This window comes from Anabrus simplex, chromosome 1 (assembly GCF_040414725.1).
Source record: "Anabrus simplex isolate iqAnaSimp1 chromosome 1, ASM4041472v1, whole genome shotgun sequence".
Classification (NCBI taxonomy): Eukaryota; Metazoa; Arthropoda; class Insecta; order Orthoptera; family Tettigoniidae; genus Anabrus; species Anabrus simplex.
Genome location: NC_090265.1, coordinates 65,983,277 through 66,005,426, shown reverse-complemented (window position 1 = coordinate 66,005,426; position 22,150 = coordinate 65,983,277). Strand labels below are relative to the sequence as shown.

At 39.2% G+C, this 22,150-nt stretch overlaps 1 protein-coding gene across 1 annotated transcript in view; it reads right to left on the bottom strand.

The window, feature by feature from the left end:
* Positions 1-15,784, bottom strand: part of Cpsf100 (cleavage and polyadenylation specificity factor subunit 2) — a 162,673-nt gene extending 146,889 nt beyond the window's left edge. Inside the window, exon 1 of the mRNA XM_067156208.2 lies at positions 15,654-15,784. The gene's annotated coding sequence lies outside the window, so the exon portion shown is untranslated. The remainder of the gene's footprint in view (positions 1-15,653) is intronic.
* Positions 15,785-22,150: the final 6,366 nt, after the last annotated feature.

Below are 22,150 nucleotides of genomic sequence, written 5' to 3'. Positions count from 1 at the left end.
ACCAAACTCTTAATTTTCTAGACCTAACTATTACTAGACATCCTTCCTCTTTATCTTACAAAATTTTCAGAAAACCAACCCAAACAGCAACTACAATAAGACAAGATTCTTCGCAACCCCAAGCTCATAAACGTGCTACTTATAACAGCTTAATTTTTCGTGCCTTCAACACCCCTATGTCCAAAAAAGATTTAAATAATGAATTAAACACCATCCGCAACATTGCTAAATTTAATGGCTTTAACAACTCCTTCATTAACCGCATCATCAACAAATTCAAACACCGTCCAAAAACCACTTTATCTAAAGACACAACCAACTGCTTTTTCCACCTTCACTTTCACTCAGGATGCTTATAAAATAACTAATATTTTTTAAAAACATAACATGAAAATTTCTTTTAGAACTAACAATAGAAATCTTGATATCTTACACAACTCTAAATCTCTAAATAAGTCTAATGCTTTTTCTAAACCTGGTGTATACAGATTCAAATGCAACAACTGCAATTCTTCCTACGTCGGACAAACTGGCCGCAACTTCAATATCAGGTACTCTGAACATGTCAACGCCATTAAATACAACAGATTCTCTGCCATAGGACAGCACATACAAGACTCCAAGCATAGTTTCACCAGTATTAACAATGACATGAATATACTTAAAATCATTAACAAAGGCCCCCTCTTAAACATTACTGAAAATTGCTTTATCCACCTTGACCAGTACTTCAACCCTAATTTCAATTTAAACGACATTTCTGAAAAACCCAATATCCTTTTTGACTTCCTAATTCTTCTTCTCAAAAATTCCAATTTCCAAAACCCCAATTCTATTTTCCATGCCTTACAAAGTTCCCACCCACATTTTCTACCTCCAATAATCCACCCTAAACTACCCCTCCTTCATATTCCCTATCTTATCCTTCCTCAATACCATCTAACTTCAATCTCTTTTATTTTTTCTCTTTTTTTTCACTATCTCTCTTCCTCTGTTAATTTATTCTACCTTCTCTATTTAAAAAAAAAAAACCAATCGACCTTCATTTCGGTTCTCCTCTTTCAAATTTTAACTCTTATCCTGCGCCAACTTCGACTACTTCAATCATGTCCTAATAATTTTTTCAATTTAAAAAATAGCGCACTGTGCATATACGTTTTCATTTGTTTTCCGATATTGCGCTTTTTACTACATTTTTTTCTCTTTACAATTGTTTTTTCAAGTCAACTGTTTTCCAAGAACTTAGCAAGAGCACAAGTTCTCATTCAATTATACTGATTTGCGTCGTATATTTTTTATATACGTACTTAACTTCCCGCAACCAAGACAAATATTGGACCTTCAAGACATTCTCCACTCTACTTTGGCGTTCGAGACCGCAGAGCATGACCTTGAATGTGCCGCGCTGATCACCGGGAACTGGCGGTTTTGCTTCTACAAATCTATTCGTCTGCGACTTCAAGTTTATTTATAATCTTCATATATTATTTGATAGTGTTGTGACTTTGTGCCTGACAGAGTGTGAAACTGACCCATTTCTCCAATATTCATAAACATTGTGTGATTTCGCCTACTTGTTTTTACGGCTGACGATGACCTGGACTAGGGTCGAAACCGGTCCCATTTAAATAAGAATGTAATTACTACATTTCTTTCTTTTATGTATTGAATTGGTTGAACTTCAATTATTTAATTTTTAATGATGATTGTTCTCGGATTCTATTGTAAACTTTATATGCGGATCAAGGTTATTAAGTAATTCAAGAACTGTGTTGCTATCAGTAGTATGGGAATCTAGGATAATAAAAGTGTCATCAACATAGCGAGTCGAGTGTTTGATACCATTAATTTTGCCTGTAATATGAGTATATTCAAGGAAATACTGTAGTTATTCGTGAGACCGGTGACCCCACAGGAAGACCCTTCTGTTGGAATATGGTGTTATTAAAAGTGAAGAAACTATTATTTAATGCAAACTTTAGGATCTGAATAAACTCATCTATCTCACTTACAGTCAATTTACTGAATTTGGAAAGATTATTTTTTACTATTTTGATGGTTTTATTGATGGTTACATTCACGCACATATTGACTATGTCAAAGGAGTGAAGGGTGTAATGTTTTGGTAAAGTAAGATCTTTCATTCTATTGCAGGATTCTAGGGAATTTTTAACTGACGTGTTAGCTTGGAAGAAATAATGTGTTTTTAGAAAATTGTGAATATATTGAGATATTTTGTATGTCGGACTACTTCTGAAGTTAATAACGGGCCTTATGGGGACAACTGCCTTGTGAATCTTCGGTAACGCTTTCGTCGTAGCTAACTTAGGATTCATAATAACCAGTTTTGGTTTTTCTAGGACACTGAACAAAAATAAAAGGTCCTTAATTAAAGCTCTCAATTCTCTTTGTTTTCTATTTGTGGGATCTTTCTTGACTATTTTAAAATTATTATTAGTAAAAAAGGAGTGTGTTTTACTTACGTAGTCACTTTTTTAAATAACTACAGTAGCAATACCTTTATCTGCCTTGCTTAATATTAATTTTCTTTTTGAGATTGCGTATATTGTGACCTGTTCTTTATTGGGTTTACCAGTATGTTTCTGATCGAAAAAAAAGAAAGTAACTTTCATTTGACTTCATATCTAACCTCATTTTGAACGTCTGTAGATAACCCTTTAACCACTAATTCCGGCTCAGCCAACGTAATGATTAAATCATGGTAGGAGGACATGCCCCAGTTATGTTTTGGTCCCTTATTCAATATCTTGACGGTCATTACGATCAAAGTCAACTTGACTGAGGTTCACTTACTGGCAGGTGAAAAACATTTGATTCAGCGTTATTCTGCGAGTTTGGGATATTGTGGGAAGCTTTTATTAAGTCTAGTGTTTGATAGCATTTATTTTGCCTTTAATATGAGTGTATTCAAGGAAATCTACATAAATACCAGCGAGGATTCCCAAGGCCGGTGACCCCATAGGAAGACCCTTCTGTTGGAATATGTGGAATAACTTGACTGATATTTGCTTTGAGGGTGTTAGCAGAGAAACACTGGGATAGAGGAAAAGACCTATTTTGTTTATGGACCTTTAAAAGGCATATGATAATGTTCCTAGATCAGCTATTTGGAAAAGTCTAAGAAAACTTGGTGTACCGGAGTACCTTATTAGGAAGATCCAAATGCTATATACTAATTGCAAGTTGTCAATATTGGAGATGGTCACTCTGAATGGTTCAATACAACAAGAGGAGTACAACAGGGAAGTGCCTCATCACCTCTTCTATTCATAGCAGTTATGGACACCATTTTAAAGGAACTAAAAGATCTTCAGGCTCTGGTGTTTGCAAACAATGTGGCAATATGGGATGAAACAGAGGAGGGAGTGCAAAATAATCTGAATGCATGGTGTAAAAAGTTTGATGATTATGGATTGAAACTGAACCCATCAAAAACAGTAGCATTGAAAATCAGCAGACATAATACAGAATGCAACATAAAAATATAGGACCAACAAGTTAAAGTAGTACACCAATTCAGATATTTAGGAAGCATAATGGCTAATAATAAAGAGCTGAGGTAGAAATAACAAACAGAGTAACCAAAGGCTCTGCCATTTACAGTATTGTTAGACACCTACATGGGATGAGAAGGTCCCACAAAGAACAAAAATGATCCTGTACAAGTCATATTTCATTCCCATCCTTACATATTCTCTGGAAACCTGCACACTCACATCAAAGGATTGTAGTAGGATTCAAGCCTGTGAAATGAAATTTCTTAGAACTGCCCTTCAAAAGACACTACTTGATTGTGTGAAAAATGATGAGATCCGATCTAACCTAGGTCTAAATACATCGATGGAGGAAAGACTTAGAGCATTTAAACCTAAATGGTTTGGGCATGTTAAACGAATGAATATCACAAGGTTACCATGTGCTTATTTGGAAAAGAGAATAACAAGTAGAAGACCAGCTGGAAGACCACGAAGAAGATGGGTGGGCCAATTGAGGAAAGACATGGAGAGAAGAGAATGGAATTGGGAATCTGTCAAGGACAACAATCTTTTTGAATAGGCAACTTTGGAAGACACCCGTTTTCAAACACCCTACCTGGTTCGCTGGAAGGGTAAACCGATGATGATATCTCAACAAGGAATTGACAATATGAACTACATATTTATTCCCACATTACCGGAACATAACAAAATTTCTTCTCATCAAAGAAATTTGCTGTAAGTACCCTTTTAATTGTTCTTGGCATTCTCAAGGCAAGTTCTTCAAACATTGATGCAGGTATCGTTTGCTAGGCACTGCTTGTTTTGCAGATAATTCATGCAATAGCGAGACGAGTGTTTAGGGTCATTGGCCGAGTTAGGATGGAATGGTAGCCATTTTTGTCCAGTATTCCATGTTGTGCTTCTTCCAACCCTAAAACATGTTATTGCTCTTCTAAAATAGGCTCTAGTATATCCCTTACTCTGGTTTCAATGATCTTCTCCATAATTTTAAGGCTATGTGATAGGAGGGTAATGCCTCAGTAATTTTCACTTTTCCTTCTACTACCTTTCTTAAAGATAGGAACTATCATCCCTTTTATCCAATCTTCAGGTATTTCAGGTATTTTGCTGAGATATAATGTAAACAAATAATTTTCTTGTTAAAAATTAGTTTCAAAATACATATTTGTCAATTCCTTGCAAAGGTGTTGTGCCATTTCACTGTCCCAGGAATAAAACTCAATCGAGTTGAGATAAAAGTGATTATCGGTAATGAAATTAAACACAATGCTTAAATTCAATAAAATGCCAAGGAGATACAGTATAACGCAAAGTCCAAATGGTCAAGATAATAATGGCAGTGGCAAAGACAAAATATGAAGTTGAATTGTTAAAGCCAGCACTATTGAAAAAAAAAAAAAAAGACACAATTGAACAAGCTATCAAAGAAAGCAGATACATTCCGGTCGAGAAGCTAGATATACGCCTTAAAACTATTGAAATAGAAACAAGTCTATGAAAGAATTAAGACTTAAAGCGTTTATACTGTATATCAAATAATGCATAAAATATAAAAAATGAATATAAGTTATACATTACATAAATTGAAAACAGCAAAAACTGATCAACAGAAAATTGAAGACAGCAAAGACAAGGCTTTGACCCTAAGTGAAAGAATTCAATGTAAAGGCAATATCAATAAATTAAGTCATTAAACAATCCTGTACGACATGAAAAGCTAAGACAATAGCAGACATATTGGGAATCTGATAAAGACTGAAATGATACAAAGCAATCTAAAACTGATTCTCATTGATAAAATTATGTTAGAAGGCTTTGATAGGGACAAAATGTTACAGCTGATTTAATCTATGTATTTTAATCTTTCAATTGCACAAGACAAGACTGTTATGGATTTCTAAGAAGACCTTGGGGCAGACTGTCCAGACGATACTGAGCTGAGATGACGACAGATAGGAACCACAATCCCAGATGACATCTTGATGGCCAGCCGAGTAGGATGATCGTTAACCAGAGCTGCAGATGATGAATGAAAGATGACATAATCCCGGAAGCAGAAGGGAAAAAGATAAGTTTCGTAAATATATGTATACAATTGCTAGATAAAATGAAATGTAGACCATTTGTAGTTGAAAAGTAGATAGGTCACTACTATCTTCAAAATAATTTAAGTTGTGTTACATTCTCGCGAGTGACTTATTTATTGCGTCAATACATATGAGGAGATTGGTAGTCTTCCTAAGAAACAAGATTAACTCCAGTTAGGGAATGCGAGATAATAGTGTGGCAATATCATTTCAATAAAACCACAGAATCCCAACAGATTATGCCATGTAATGTGTGAAGTGCGTAGGAGTAGAATACTTTAGGATCTCCGATAAAATACTGAATAATGTGTTGTTATATGCAGGTTATACATTGCCATAAGAAATCAGAATAAGGTTAGATATGGATATGACGACGAACGGAAGACATGTTGATGTTAGCTATGAAGATATTAATCCAATTACATGAATAATTGAGAATGAAGTTATTTATGCGTCAGACTAAGTTATATATGACAAAGATTTGAAAGAATTGGAAGAGAGATGAAATGAAATAGGAAGTGAAGAAAATGTTACGATGTTATATGCAAGCAATGAGGAATGAATTGATAGAATATATACAGGGTCTTTCATAAAGAATGAACCGATTTCATCAAGCTATATTTTCCCAACAGTCAGTAGTACAAGATTAAACCTAAGACACATGTGTTTGACCGATGTTCAAGTTTAGTCCTACAAGTGTTCAATATGACCACCGCCAGCAGCACGGACCACATCAAGGCGACAGGACAATTCCTCCCAAGTGCGTTGCAGCATATCACGATCCACTGAGTTGATCACACATATCTGCTCTTGAAGGTCATTCAGTGTAGTGGGTAGTGGCGGAACATAAACTTTGTCCTTGATGCATCCCCACAGGAAGAAGTCGCAAAGAGTGAGGTCTGGGGATCTGGGAGGCCATGCAAGTAGAGCACGATCCGTAGCAGTGTGCTGACCAATCCACCATTGAGGCACTGTTTCTTTCAGAAATGCTTGCACTCGTAAGCTCCAATGGAGCAGGGGTCTATCTTGTTGGGAAATGAAGTCGCATGAGTATGTTTGCAGCAAAGGGAAGAGCCAGGTCCATAACATTGTGAGATAGCTTTGTCCTGTGACAGTGTTGAGGTGTTGAAGAAGGAAGAGCCATAAACCCTGACATTTCTGACCGCACAGAAAACATTTACCTTGGGAGAATTCCGTTCGTGCTTGATTGTAGCATGTGGGTGTTCGGTTCCCCAAATCCGAACACTGTGATGATTGACACAGTCATTGATGTGGAAGGTTGCTTCGTCACTAAAAATGAGGCGCGAAAAGGTGTCTTCATCATCATTTTCCATGTTCAGCATCGCAGCACAGAATTCCATCCGTTGTCGCTTGTCAACGTGTCTCAGTGCCTGAACCAGCTGAAGTCTATATGGTTTCATGTGTAGGCGTCTTTTCAGGACATGCCAGATACTGGTACTGCTCACCTGAAGCTGACGGCGACCTTGAGATATGGATTTTCGGGGGCTCTGAGTAAACGCCTCTTGGATTCTCCTCACATTTTCTTCTGACCGTGCAGTTCGCGGTCGACCAAGGGCTTTTTCCTTTACACAAACATCCTGTTTCCTGGAACTGTTGGAACCACCATCGGATGTTCTTGGGAGAGGGCCTGTGCGTGTCGTCGTTAAATCTCCTACGGAACTAGCGTTGCACCGTGACCACAGACCCGGTCCATCCGAACACAACACAGAACGCTTTGTGCTGAAGTGTTGCCATTGTTAGACTTACGCGGCAATTGAGTGAGTTCACTGCTGTGCAGCTTGAATGGAGCGGGGGAGGGGCAGGAGGGTGGGTAGGGTAGGGGAGGTGCGGAGCACTCTACTGATTACTAATACAAATGTGAGGCCACGCACTTTGTAACGATATGCAACTTGTTCCGTTGTGTGGCTTGAGTATAGCACAATAAGCCTTCGACATCGGTTCACTCTTTATATTGCTACGATGATATAATAGAAGTAAATGGTACATTTGAAGAGTAAGATGACAGTATTGACTCAGGTTAGGATCACATATCTGTATGATACAGTGACAATGTTTCTTTAATCAAGAAACCATATCCTCAGATAGAGACGACGCATTGCGACATTTATAAAATGTTACTGCAGGATTAGATCACCAAAATGAATCCTTATGAGAAGAGTTGTTCATTAAATTGTTCATTTTTAGCATTTCTACTATAAAGTCATATTCCTTAAACGTTATTTATGGCATACGTTAGTTGACAAGGAGAAACATAACTATTTACATACATACATTATCATTATAGACTGTTATGCCTTTCAGCGTTCGGTCTGCAAGCCTCTGAGAATTTACTAAATGTCGCCACAATCCACGATTTGCAACTAGTGCTGTGGCCTCATTCAGTTCTATACCTCTTATCTTTAAATCGTTAGAAACCGAGTCTAACCATCATCGTCTTGGTCTCCCTCTACTTCTCTTACCCTCCATAGCAGAGTCCATTATTCTCCTAGGTAACCTATCATCTTCCATTCGCATAACTATTTTCTACAGATAATTTCAAATAAATAGATGTCACATAATATCTTAGAGAATGATATTCCTTACATATTTAATTAAATCACACGAGGTCACATACTGAATTTCAGACACATTTGTGAATCTGGTTGGTTGTTTATGTTTTATGATTGATCTAGTTTGGAAATTAACTTATATGATACAATGTTGGTTGATATTATGATTTAAAATAAATATTAGCACATGTTTGCTATTGAATATGAAACTTATCATTTTCCTGAAGATTAATTTATGATACTTCGAGGATAAACATAAATCATAGGTCTTATCCTAAGAAGAAGAGAAGAGAATAATGATACTGATGTACCTAAATGATTATAATAGCTTAACTTAACCATTAATTTCTCATGCAGATATGCATTTATTTTATCGACTTCTTTTACTAATATTAAATGAAAGAAAAATATTAGTTCATTTCAATGATGATGTTTTGTAAGATAGCCAAAGGAGATGGCAGTGATCAATGATGTTTTAAGCTTTCAGAGCAGATTAAATTAATCAATTTCAGAATTTCAATTCCTTAATTTCACTTTTCTTTATCCACAATTTCACATTTTTGAATAATTGATGGTAGTTTAGATGAAATTGAGGTGTTAATTTATAATTTCGATAGTAACATAAGGCAAATTAGAATTAAGGCGTTAGATAATTGATATTCTTACATCCCAACGATAAGTCAGATAGAGACGTCCATCATTATTAATGACAGATAAGATATTTATTAGCGTATCGTCGTTACCTTGGATCCCAAGTAAAAAAAAAATATATTAAGCACCCTGAGAAACTGGTCGGGATTTCTTTTGAGTGACCCATCCTAGACGCAGGAAGGGCATAGTGTGTTATTTTCTTTTCATCTCAGTCTTTCTTTTTTTTTCTTCCAATTCTTGTTCGGAAATGTTTGGTCGGCAGTGTAAGTATTCAAAATGTTCACTTAGGTAAAAGAACACAAATTTTGCATATTCATGGTTTTAACATTGGTATGCTGATATATATCCTTTTATGTTTTCTTTCTACTCCTCCTTGTTCCCACACTGACTTGTCATTGTATTTATCCTGTTACGTATTCCTTTAAATGTTCTTATCTTTCTATGCATTATTGGATTTGCACTTGTTTGTCCCTTTCAATTCCCTATCTGACGGAAAAGTTTGTCAGCCCTGCCTTGGACCATGCTGTACACAGATGGCATTGTCTTAATCAGTAACAATCAAGAAGAGGTCAAGGCAGTCTTGAAAGTGAATAGCACTAGAATCAAATGGGCTAAGGATCAGTCGAAAGAAGATGAAGTACCTGTGTGGTGATTTTGTGGTCCTCAAACAAGCAGGACCACATTATAGTTTTCTTCAGCAGCCAACTACAAATGATGACAGAGAAATTCAATTATCTAGTATCAGTCGTCACTACTGATGCTTTTTTTTCTTTTCTAATTGCTTTACGTCGCACCGACACAGATATGTCTGATGGCGACGAGGAGACAGGACAGGCCTAGGAATGGGAAGGAAGTGGCTGTGGCCTTAATTAAGGTACAGCCTCAGCATTTGCCTGGTGTGAAAATGGGAAACCATGGAAAACCATCTTCAGGGCTGCCGACAGTGGGGTTTGAACCAACTATCTCCCGATTACTGGATACTGGCCGCACTTAAGCGACTGCAGCTATCGAGCTCGGTCACTACCGATGCCACATCAGATGCTGACGGTAAACATCGTGTCATATCAACTATAAGTGAAGTCATATGTGACTAGCAGATACCCCTCAAATTGAAGAGTAAGGCATACAAATCAATCATCTGTCCTGCTCTTCTGTACAACACTGAATACTGGATGAAGAAGCATGATCAACAAATGCATGTTACAGAGATCTGTGTGCCGCAGAGGTCTGCTTGCACCACATTTCAGGGTCAGCTTGGAAATGTGAGGAACCAAGCTGAAGAAGAAGAACACCAGAGGCAAAAAGATCTGGTTGTAGAAAGAAAAACATACAGTCTGAGACCTAGGTGTGCTGATCCATAACAAATTTGCGAACGTCTAACTGGAAGGTGCCAATATGGCCAGGAAAGAAGAATATACAGCTTGATATGTGAACATTATGGAATAACACCAGAAATACAAAACCTTTTTGATGTGATATGCATAGATTTCCACACTTAAGTCCAGTAAAAAATTTTTATTCATCTGTATTAAAAAATGTAATAAAATGTTACTTCTGAATATTATTTACCTGTCGTAAAAATAGGAATAATTTGTTGAAAAAAGAAAATGAACAAAACTATGTAAATAACTAAGAATAGAAGACTTCAATATTTCTACAAATATTACACATATTTTAGCACTGAAAGTTATTCCTACTAAGTGTTCCCTTGAAAGGAGTGGCAAAGAATATAAATACATATAAACTTAATTTGGAACTAAGAAGCAAGTGGGCCGTGCAGTTAAGGTCGTGGAGCTATCAGCCTGCATTTGAGAAATGGTGGGTTCGAATCCCACCGTCGGCAGCCCTGAAGATGTTCTGTGATTTCTCAGTTTCATACCAGGCAAATGCTGCTGTTCTACGTTAATTAAGGCTGCTATCTTCCCATCCTTCCATTATAAAAAACCTTTGATGTGTTAGTGCGACGTTAAACCACTAGCAAAAATTTGGAACTGAGCCAAGATATATACATCTTTGTATTGACCTCACTCAAGTCTAATAACAACATGTAATTTTTTGCAATTTGCTTTATGTTGCACCAGCACAGACAGTTCTTATGGCAGGCGACGATGGGATAGGACAGGGCTAAGAATGGGAAGGAAGTGACCATGACTTTAATTAACTTACAGTACCAGTATTTGGCTGGTGTGAAAATAGGAAACCACTGCAATACCAACTTCAGGCCTGTTGACTGTGGGGGGGTCAAATCCACTATCACCCAAGTGCAAACTCACAGCCATCTTCTATGCGAGAATGTATATTTGAATGACAGAGCATTCAACATTCACATATAACATACTGTAAACTAGTCAAGAAGATTTATCTGTGATTTCATCTATTATGAACATTTTTCTGCAATAGGTACATGTTCCTAATTTTCTTAAACCCCTAATTACATTAGTAATTATTACAGTATTATTGTTATCTATATATTAGTCCGGCCCCGTGGTGTAGAGGGCAACGCGTCCGCCTGTCACCCGGCGGCCCCGGGTTCGATTCCCGGCCGGGTCAGGGGTTTTTAATTGTAAGTGATTAATATCCTGGGTGTTTGTGCCGTCCTTAACGCTCCTTTCCTCACATTCAACACACTACACTTCCGCAATTCCAATTACATGCAGGTTCATATCACATGATGCAAGTAGGGGCAAAGATCTCTATAAGTCGATGCCCCGAATAAATAGCATTTAAAAAAAATCTATATATTAAAAGTGTAATCATAAAATCAAGTCATTAAATGATCACTTCAATAACTACAGGCGAAGGCTTACCCTAACCCACAATACATTCTGTTGTTTTTTTTGCTAGTGTCTTTACGTCACACCGACACAGATAGGTCTTATGGTGATGACAGGATAGGAAAGGCCCAGGAATAGGAAGGACATGTCCGTGGCCTTAATTAAGGAACAGCACCAGCATTTTCCTGGTGTGAAAATGGGAAACCACAGAAAACCATCTTCAGGGCTGCCGACAGTGGGGTTCGAACCCACTATCTCCCAGATGCAAGTTCACAGCCGCGCATCCCTAACCGCACGGCCAACTCGCCCGGCAAGCATTCTGTACTTTGCAGGTTACTAAGCGACTAACACTTTCATTAATATTCTGATATACGATTTTCATCCTTAATAATGTCAGTGCATGCAACCATGTTTAACAATTACCTGTCAAGCCAGAGAGTATACACTTCCTCTGATCACCAAGAATACTATTCCCTGCTACATACTCTTTGATTCTCTAACCTTTCCCAGCTTCCAAATATATTCAACAGATGGCAGAGCACTCCTATCTTTCGAGACTAACCTATGAGCTCACAAAACAACTGTTCTATACAGAAGAACTGCGATTAAAAATTCCATTGCCTTCTAACGACACAACACCAAGATTTACATCAAGAACTGCAGCATAAAATAACAAATATATGTATTTTTTTTACCAGACAGACAGCATGATGGCGTCCGGATGGATGAATACTGACTGCGAACATACCATAATGCGCTTTATATTAAAAGTTCATAAAACCACTGAAAAGGGCAGGTAAAACAATATGACTACAGCAGGCCTATCAAGACGAGTTACCTGACCTATTTATAACGAATACTGCAGAGCAGCACGGGACCTCTAATTATTATTATTATTATTATTATTATTGTTATTATTATTAATATGTTATTGGATTTATGTGTCACTAACTACTGAAACAGTTTTCAGATATGCTTAGGTGCTGGAATGATGTCTTGCCAGAGTTTTTTCTACTAGCTGGGAAATGTACTAACACAAGGCTGACACACTGTAGCACATTCAAATACAACTGGACAGAGCCACAGCTCAGAAAGCCAACATTATATTGTATGAACCACTCAACCCTGCTAAAACATAACAAAATATTTAAAAATTTGGTACAAAACACCTTAGTACTTTGCCTTGTGTGCTTCCCAACAAGACGACAAAGTCCTCAGTCCTTGGTAATTCAAGGAGTATTACTCTTGGCATTCTGCTCATTTCAACATAGATCACTATCACTGTGGGAAGTGTGTTTAAGACAGCTCATTATGAATAGAATGTCCTCCACTTGTACCCCTGAAGAGTTACCAGGAAGGTGCTGTCAATCAATCAATCAATCAATCAATCAATCAATCAATCAATCAATCAATCAATCAATCATCTGCATTTAGGGCTGTTGGCCAGGTGGCAGATTCTCCATCTGTTGTTCACCTAGCCTTTCCTTCAATGATTTCAAAGAACTTGGAAATTTATCAAATACTTCCCTTGACAAATTATTCCACTCCCTAATTCCTCTTCCTATAAATAAATATTTGCCCCAATTTGTCCTCTTGAATTCCAATTTTATCTTTATAACGTGACCTTTTCTACATTTAAAAGCCCCACTCAAACTTATTCATCTACTAATGTCATTTCACACCATCTCTCCAATGGCAGATCGCAACACACTACTTACAAGTGATTAATCTGCTTAACCAAGCAGCTTGTCTCCTTACTCCCAAGTCTTCCCAGCCCAAAAAGTGCAACATTTTTGTAACGTTACTCTTTTGACAGTAATCACCTTTAACAAATCATACTGCTTTCCTTTGGATCTTTTACAGTTCTCATATCAAGTAAGTCTGCTGTGGGTCCTATACACTGGAACCATACGCCTTCTCTAATTGGGAGTCCTACCAGAGACTTGACATTACAGTGGAATCACTCAAATCTAACCATGCATTACTTTTAGAAGAGCGATACGCTCATTACAAACACCAGGGACCCGCCAACCTGCCTCTGGAAATATGTTTACTTTATACCTAATATCATAAATCGTGTAACATGTTCCATAAATCAAGTGGTAAGTACCATTGCCATTGGCTGAAATTAATACATATGACATCACTTTCATAATTCAACATACTGGGCGAGTTGGCCATGCGGTTAGGGGCGCGCAGCTGTTTGCTTGCATCTGGGAGATAGTGGGTTTGAACCGCACTGTCGGCAGGCCTGAAGATGGTTTTCCATGGTTTGCCATTTTCACACGAGTACCTAAATTAAGGCCACGGCCGCTTCCTTCCCACTCCCACGCCTTTCCTATCCCATGATCGCCAGATACACTTTACTAGGTAGTTTGCGACATAAAACAAATAGTAAAAAAATCAACACAGAATTCATCACCAACCACCAGTGCCAATGGCCTGGTACGAGAATGTTTCCACTAAGTGGACAAATAATTCCTTTGAGAGGTTCTTCGCCATGCACACCTGACATGTAAAACGAATAGGGTTTGTCACTATTCAGGATATGTGCAGACCAATAATTAATATACACACCTTGGAGTTGTTACGGGAAACAGGATAATTAGAACATTATCATATAAATACCATATGTAAGAAAATAAAATACAAAACTGATAGGAAATTACATCTTAATTGTTCCGAATCTGTGTCACATTTCATTGGTTAATATTAATTGTTATGGAATTTATAAGCATTAATATTTTAACACGATGATATTCTAATTATCCCATGTTCTAATTTTACCCCTGGTTCCTCTAGTCAACGGCAGTTTGTACTCATGTATACCTTTGCAAGACGATTTAATTCAAAAAATAATGAAATGGGAGAGTAAGAACTAGTACAGATACGACTGGAAAACATTACTAACTAAATTGGAAAAAAGAGGTTGAGAATCCAACTCGCACAATTTCACAGCAAGCAACACAAGGCTGCCAAATTTTGAACTTAGGTCTGGCTAGTGACAAGAACATGACAGAATATGAGATATGCCCAGCTAGCAAAAAAAGACCATTAGGCTGAATTGGTTAGGTCTGGTTAGTGACAAGATTATTGGGCTGGAGCAAGCAAATGGGGTCTGGAGGAGTAAACCCCAGATTAGAGCTGCAAAGCAGCCTACAGGCCTTTAGTATTCCCTGTGAAGTATTGGCTAGTGACAAGAACATGAGTGAATGTAATGCCATGAAAACTTCATTTTAGCGGAATGCAGATGCAATGGGCCACAAATGGTGTGAGCTCTTTCAGACAAAATAGAGACTACTCTGCAACCAATAAGAACACTGGAAATGGCCATATCTCAGAGACTGACAAAGTGTCAGTTTCAATTATCTTTTTATATAAATCAGAATACTTCTAGGGGCAGATTAATAGGTCACTGACAAGCATAAAGGAAGGAGCTCTCCGTTCATCTACTTCAAGTAACAATTCACAGCATTTCTGCATTAGTTTCACATTCCTATCAATGCAAACTACCTAGTAAAGTGTATCTGATACTAATTCTAAATCCTCCAACCCCCAAAAGAAAATGATCAATTTTCTTTGTACAAATTAGTTTGGCTCTATCCACAAAATACCGGTATTAAAATAAAGATGCACTCTCCAGACTAGACCTACATGAATGAAATGAGAGAAGAAAACAAAACAGCAAGCATAAAGGTAGAAGAATAGACCTATACTACCTGCTTCAATAAACATTAACGACAGATAATTTTAGATCACGATAACCAGAACATCTATTGAAGACCATATTTAAGATAGGCCCTACTCAGTATCGGTTTCATTGAACCCATATGCTATACTTCTACAAAATTCGTTCCATTTTCATTGTTCTAAACAAGAGAATATAATCTTAATTAAACCTCAGGAAGACTAAAGATTTTCTCAATATTCATCTCGAATAATCCATGCACCACAATTATATCACTGCTGAAATGTAGACCGGCATATAATCTAACCTCAAATTCATACATCACGCAAAAATAAAATTACACTTACAGTTATCTGACTTACTCTTTGCAAATACACGGGAACTTCCTGACTCCTCGATAATTTAAACGCACAGTGTCTTTAAAAATTATCGAAACAAGTACAATTCCATCACATAAGCCACATGACACAAACAAGACCCGCCATCATCAATCCACCAAAACATCAGTGCATACAACATACGTATTCAGAAAAGGAAATATCCTTCCTGGAGATATTTCACTTTACAAATGTTTGTGTGCGCACACCGAGTACGGCCAAACGACAATAGCTTCCATCCATGAGAACAGTTTCATTTCCAGTTCTTCCCAGTCATACTCTGGCTGATTTTAGGACCTTTTTCTTCAGCATCCTAGATTATATCAAATACAGTAGAGACAATACACGACACTTACGTTTTTTTTTTTATTTTTATCGGGGGGGCCCCCGAAGCCCGCTCCCCCCGCGTGGCCAACGACTCAATCTACATGGCCTCCGACATGCTATTAGTTCTAAGAAGAAAGAGATAGCAGGGAGGAGTGGAAGTGTGATACTACAGGAGTATCTGCCTGTCCCCATGCTCAGCATGCTACCAGGCCAGATGTGGTGGTGGGTATCAATAGTGGTGTAATCAGGTAGTAAGGGTCAGGACAAAACCACATAGGCAGAAATAGAAAGGTGCCTACATGTAAAACCTGACATTTTGTAGATAGCACATGCAAGGATGTGGTTCTGGAGAGGTCCAGGTAATTGTGTTAGTTGGGAATAGGTATCATGCACAGTCATAAGCCTATTCCTCGCCATTCCAGTTATTCAGGGGATCAGTCCTTCTGGGCACTGCTGTGACTAGCGCGGGCCGTGCCGGTTGTCGAGCCATGCGGCAATAGCCACTAGTGCCTGCCGCACCGCCCGACCCCCTTGAGGTCCCTCGTACCCAGTCTCCAATCCCGGAGAATGTGGCCAAGCCCGCCGAGGCGGGGACCTGCTGGATGGCTGTGGGACATGGCGCCGGGCCTCCTTCCTCTCTGCCCGCGCCATGGCCCGGTAGACAGGGCAACTGCGATGGGAGGCCGGGTGGCCTCCCGAGCAGTTGGCGCACACCGGCGCCTCCCTAAGTGCTGCGCAGGCCGTGTAGTGGTGATCACCACCACAGCGGTTGCACCTCACCTCGAGCCCACAGCTGACCTGACGGTGGCCCCACCTCAGACAGCGGAAACACTGCAAGAGCTGCTGAGGGGGACGTTTCACTCTCACCTGACTGCCGCTACCTGCTGAGGTCCTCTCCTGATTGGCTCCTCGGCTGACTGCTGTCCTGGGAGCAGTCTTGGGTTGCGGCTGGACGGCCATCTCCTGATGGGCCGGCGTCGCCTTCTGCTTCCTGGTCCGGCGTCGTCTTCTTCTTCTTCCCGGGCGTGTCTTCCCGGCAGGGGAAGAGGCCTCGTCCTGGTGGCCCTCCTCCCGACCTGGTGACCCCGGGGTAGCTGGTGGTTCCGCTGCGTCGCCGTCTACTTCTTTCTCCTGGCTGGCGGCGGCGGCGTCGGTCGGTGCTAACACTCGACTGCGTTCCCGGTCCTGGTGGGCGCACATCGAGGTCTGCAGCTCGACAGACATGCAGGCGGGCTGTGCCTGGGCAGCAGCATCAGAACACCATGGGGCGTCCTTCTCCACTGCCGTGCTGCCATCCACCATCACGGGCGCTCTCCTGGTTTGCGCCCGGGTTACAGGCCCCTCCTGGTAGGCCTGCGTCTGCGACCACTTCGCCTTGGTAGGTTGGCGACGATCCTGGTTGGCGGCCTTGTTGGTCTGCGTGTACTTCGTAAAGTACAGCTTTCCAACTGGGGTCGCGCCGTCGCGGCGCTCGGGAGCGCCGCCGTCGTCCTCGTTCCTCGGCTCCGTCTGTGTGGCAGTCTCCTGGCTACCGTTGCCGGTAGTGTAGTTCCTCTTGCCTGGTATTCGGGTGACCTGAAAGTATGCAGAGAAGCTCCTCTCGTAGCGGCTGATCTGGACTGGGTCCGTGGGGCGAATGATTATCGCCCAGTTCTCGATGTTCTCGACGGCGTCGGGGGAGAGCTCCTTCCCTGTGGCGCCCTCGAGCCTCGTGAGGAGCTCGATGATGAGGTAGGCCTCCCTGTAGGTGTCCTCTCCGGGTCGGTACTGCACCAGCAGCGCAGGGGCGGCGTGGTTCAGCGGGATGGTCCTGTGGTCGACCCAGAGAACAATCTCCCCTACTGCGTCCTTGAAGTTCTCTGGTAGGTCTTCGCGAAGTTGCATCATCCCTGTCGCTTCCTGAAATAAATAAAATCCTGAAAGAGAATAGCACTAAAAAGTGCTTCCTGACAATGCTCGTACTGTGTACTTAAAAGTACAGACAGTAGAGAGTGCTCTTTCGGAGATGTACTAACAAGTACAGCTGCCTGACTAGTACTGGGAAAGTACAGAGCGCCTGGCGAGGAGAGAGCGAGCGAGCGAGAAGAACACGTCCTTCCGCTACGGCTGCCAGCTGGATTTCGCCTTGCTAAAATAGGAGACAATTCGACAGTGGCGCTCCTAGTGACTTGACCTGAACAAATCGCGCTAAATTCAAATATCAATGGAAATGTATATACGGAAATGGATAAATAAATTACGTCTAGAAAGAAAGTGGTATTGAGATATTAACTTCGAAGTTGCTAAAGCAATTCTGGATAAATGAATGAAGAATTATTTAAAAGGTCATAATTCAAAGACTGAAAATAGACACATAAACAAGATATGAAATGGACTGCTGTGAAATGGCTTGATCTTTCATTTATGCATTACTTTTTTAGCTTTAGCATTCCTGCCTGAACTTTTACGGTTGGATTTGTTTTTTTTTTCTCATTTAAAAAACATTGTATGATCACATTAAGACACTTGTCAATAAAAATATCAGCACATTCCTTACACACATGATGCAATGAATTAACATTTAAAAGCTGGACAATTTTCCTCTTAACATGAAGCCTACTAACAGAAATAAAATCTATAAAATTCCGGCTTTAATCTGAGAAGAGGGATTAAAGAAAGAAAAGTATGAAAATGTTGTCCATAGTGATGCTTTGAGGAATATTTACGTACAATTGGAGTAAAAATGTAACATACCCTTGGCTGTATAGTCGAGGATTTTTAAAGTCGCTAACCCGGAAATGATCTGAACAGATCTTATAATTCTTATATAAGCGTAACGTCCCTTCTTTCTTGTACGCCTTATCCAAATCACTTCTGTGACATTTCAAAACCCAAAGATCACACCTACAACAACACATCGGTATTGAAGGTTAACTTCTGCACTATACAATAAAATATGCGTATTACATTTTATGCCAGTTAAAATATGGGTCGAGGAGGTCAGAAGATTATGAAGTACTATAAAAATCTCTGTCACTGGAAGAATATATATGCAAACACAATATTACTTACATGTTCTTGTCACGAGGGAACATGAAGAACGACCGCGCATTTTTCTCTACTTCGTAATTACTGCAGCCAAACACAGCACATACCTTTCCCCCCATGTTGAGAAGAGATATCAAGGAATGACACACGCTACTATTTAATTATGTCAACTCACTGAAAACGCATAAATAACACCAAAAACTTCACACAAAAATACATGTGCTCTTATGAGAGAATCAGTACTGTTCAGGTCTATCCGCTAGAGTGAGCTCCAATAGCTGTCCCTCGATATCTCGCTCAGTGTCGCGTATTGTCTCTACTGTATTTGATTATATTCAAGCTCTTCTCTATTTGTGCTGCATAGTACAAATCATCTGCAAATAGCATACACCAGGGAGCTGGTTCTCTTAGAACATCCATTATCAGATCAGTGCAAATCCTTGAACAACACCAACCTGAACTATTATGGCCACTGTCAAGCCTATACTGCTTCTAACTTGCGTCTCTGCTCATTGGTACATGTCCTGAACAAGGCGCACATAATTCTCTGTCACTCCCTTGTTATCTCACGGATATCCATACTTCCAAACAGGGCACCCGATCATAAGCCTTTTCTAAGTCTAGGAACACCATATGTAGTTTTTTCCACTATTCAATGGGCTTTTCCATAACCATCCTAAGAGCAAAATAGCATAAGTAGTTCCTTTCCCCGGCTTAAATCCCAACTGTTCTTCCCCTACCTTCAATAACTTTTTCCCAGATTCTCATAGTGTGGACATGTGTTTAATTCCTCTGTTATTTGCGCAATCCTGAATGTCCACTTCTCCTTATAAATAGTGCAACCTTACCAAAAGGTACACAAAACAACAAATGAAAACAAAACACAATACTTACCATAAGGTCAGTGGCACAAAATACGAAGCGTGGAGGGCAAAAACATGAAGAAAAAAGGGCAGGATCTTATCATTAACGGTTGTCAGGTTGCCAGGTCAATATAACTAACTACTAAATAACACACGAGATAAAATTTAAAATAAATAATATTTACTTAGTAAATAAAATTTGAAATTTAGAATAATGTAAGAACAGCTAAATATATATATTCGATCCTCTAAAAAATTTAAAACTCAATTAAAATAAAAGGGAGAAACAGTATTTTAACCTGAAATTTAAGTTAAGATGAAATGAAGCTGGCATTAACATAGGCTTCCACCAAAATTAAGTTTGAAAACGCATAACTAATAACATTATATACGTCAACTACATTACCTTAACGTATAGAAAGATTAAAATTTTTCTTGTTTTACAAAAATATTTGGTTGCAACCGGTATGCGGGCCCGCGATAAAGGTTCTGTTTAAAATTGAAATTTGATACACTACAAACCAATAAGAGGGCATACGCAAAAAAACACACACAATAACACACGTACAATAGGCTAATAAATCAATGGCTCCAACCGCGAATGAAATCTACATAAATTAACGAAACCAGAATAAATAAAATAAACAAAGGGGTAAAACTATCCCAACTGAATAAAAATATCAATGGAAAAGATACAATATACGTTCCCACTTGATAACAGAACACGGAAGCACACAATAGGAGTGACTTTTACCGACGCCAAGCCATCATCCCATAATAATCATCAAAGCCACCAAAATTGAATCATCGAGTCCATCAGATAAGATAAGAAAGGGATGACCATTACGTAATAATCCACAAAGGCAAGGAACTCAAACAATGGATAGTATGTGACAAGTAAACGTTAAGAGAATGGCATACATTAAATTAAATGTCGACCAGCAAATTTCAATTTTTCACAGACTCGACCTTACCAAAAATCATAATAATAATTTTAATTATTACTCCCATGGGTTATAGTACGAAAATACATTTACCTATTATTAAACAGTACGCCAACAGCTTAGACAATTTAGAATGGAGGGGACTTTGGATAACGCTAAGATGCATACATGAGGTGTCATTTAATTAACGTCCGGACAATCCAAATAACGATCTCATACAAGTGGTCAGCCACCAAACTCCAAAGCAACACAGTTAGAAGGCAAATCCAAACAATTAAGAAAAATTAGAGAGGATAATACACATAGAACAATAATAATAATAATAATAATAATAATAATAATAATAATAATAATAATAATAATAATAATAATAATAATAATAATAATAATAATAATAATAATAATAATAATAATAGTCACGACGGAGATAATAATAATAAAAACTTCACTAAGAATGGGTAGGCAAACAAGATACGAACCACAACACAGTAAGTTTAAACAACACCCACGAACAACAACCTCATGAAATGAAATGGCGTATGGCTTTTAGTGCCGGGAGTGTCCGAGGACAAGTTCGGCTCACCAGATGCAGGTTTTTCTATTTGACTCCCTTAGGCGACCTGCGCGTCGTGATGAGGATGAAATGAAGATGAAGACAACACACACACCCAGCCCCCGTGCCAGCGAAATTAACCAATTAAGGTTAAAATTCCCGACCCTGCCGGGAATCGAACCCGGGACCCCTGTGGCCAAAGGCCAGCATGCTAACCATTTAGCCATGGAGCCAACAACCTCATAGACACGTAACTAGCGATACCCAATTCCCACATAATAATTTAGTTACATACTTTTATCATTTTAGTGGATTACGGTACAATGAATTTTACTTCCAGTTGTTTACAGTTTTGAATGAACGAAGTTTTGGAGTATGTAGTCCTTGGCTGTACGAGATCACCAGAAAAATGTATATTTTCCAGTACTTACTTGAGTAAAGTTAAGATATCCAACTTACAACACATTTTGCACATCCCATCTGGTTAACGGTAAACACTCACACGAAGTTTTCTTCTTACACCAATTAGAAGGAATTAAGGCTGGAGCACACTGAGAAATATTTAAAAAGCAAAGGGCGTCGCCCTAATGTTCAGTAGATTATCCCCCGGAGTCAGGCTCCATTACAAAGCCGCTCCGGTAACGCAAAGGTGTCTCTTTAAAGGTTCTCCTTAACACAGCCATGTTGAAGGCTTCAACGCAACAGGCCGACTGCCTCGCTCTCCGCAGACAAGGCGGAAGCTCACAGTACCCAGCATTCAAAGTCGCA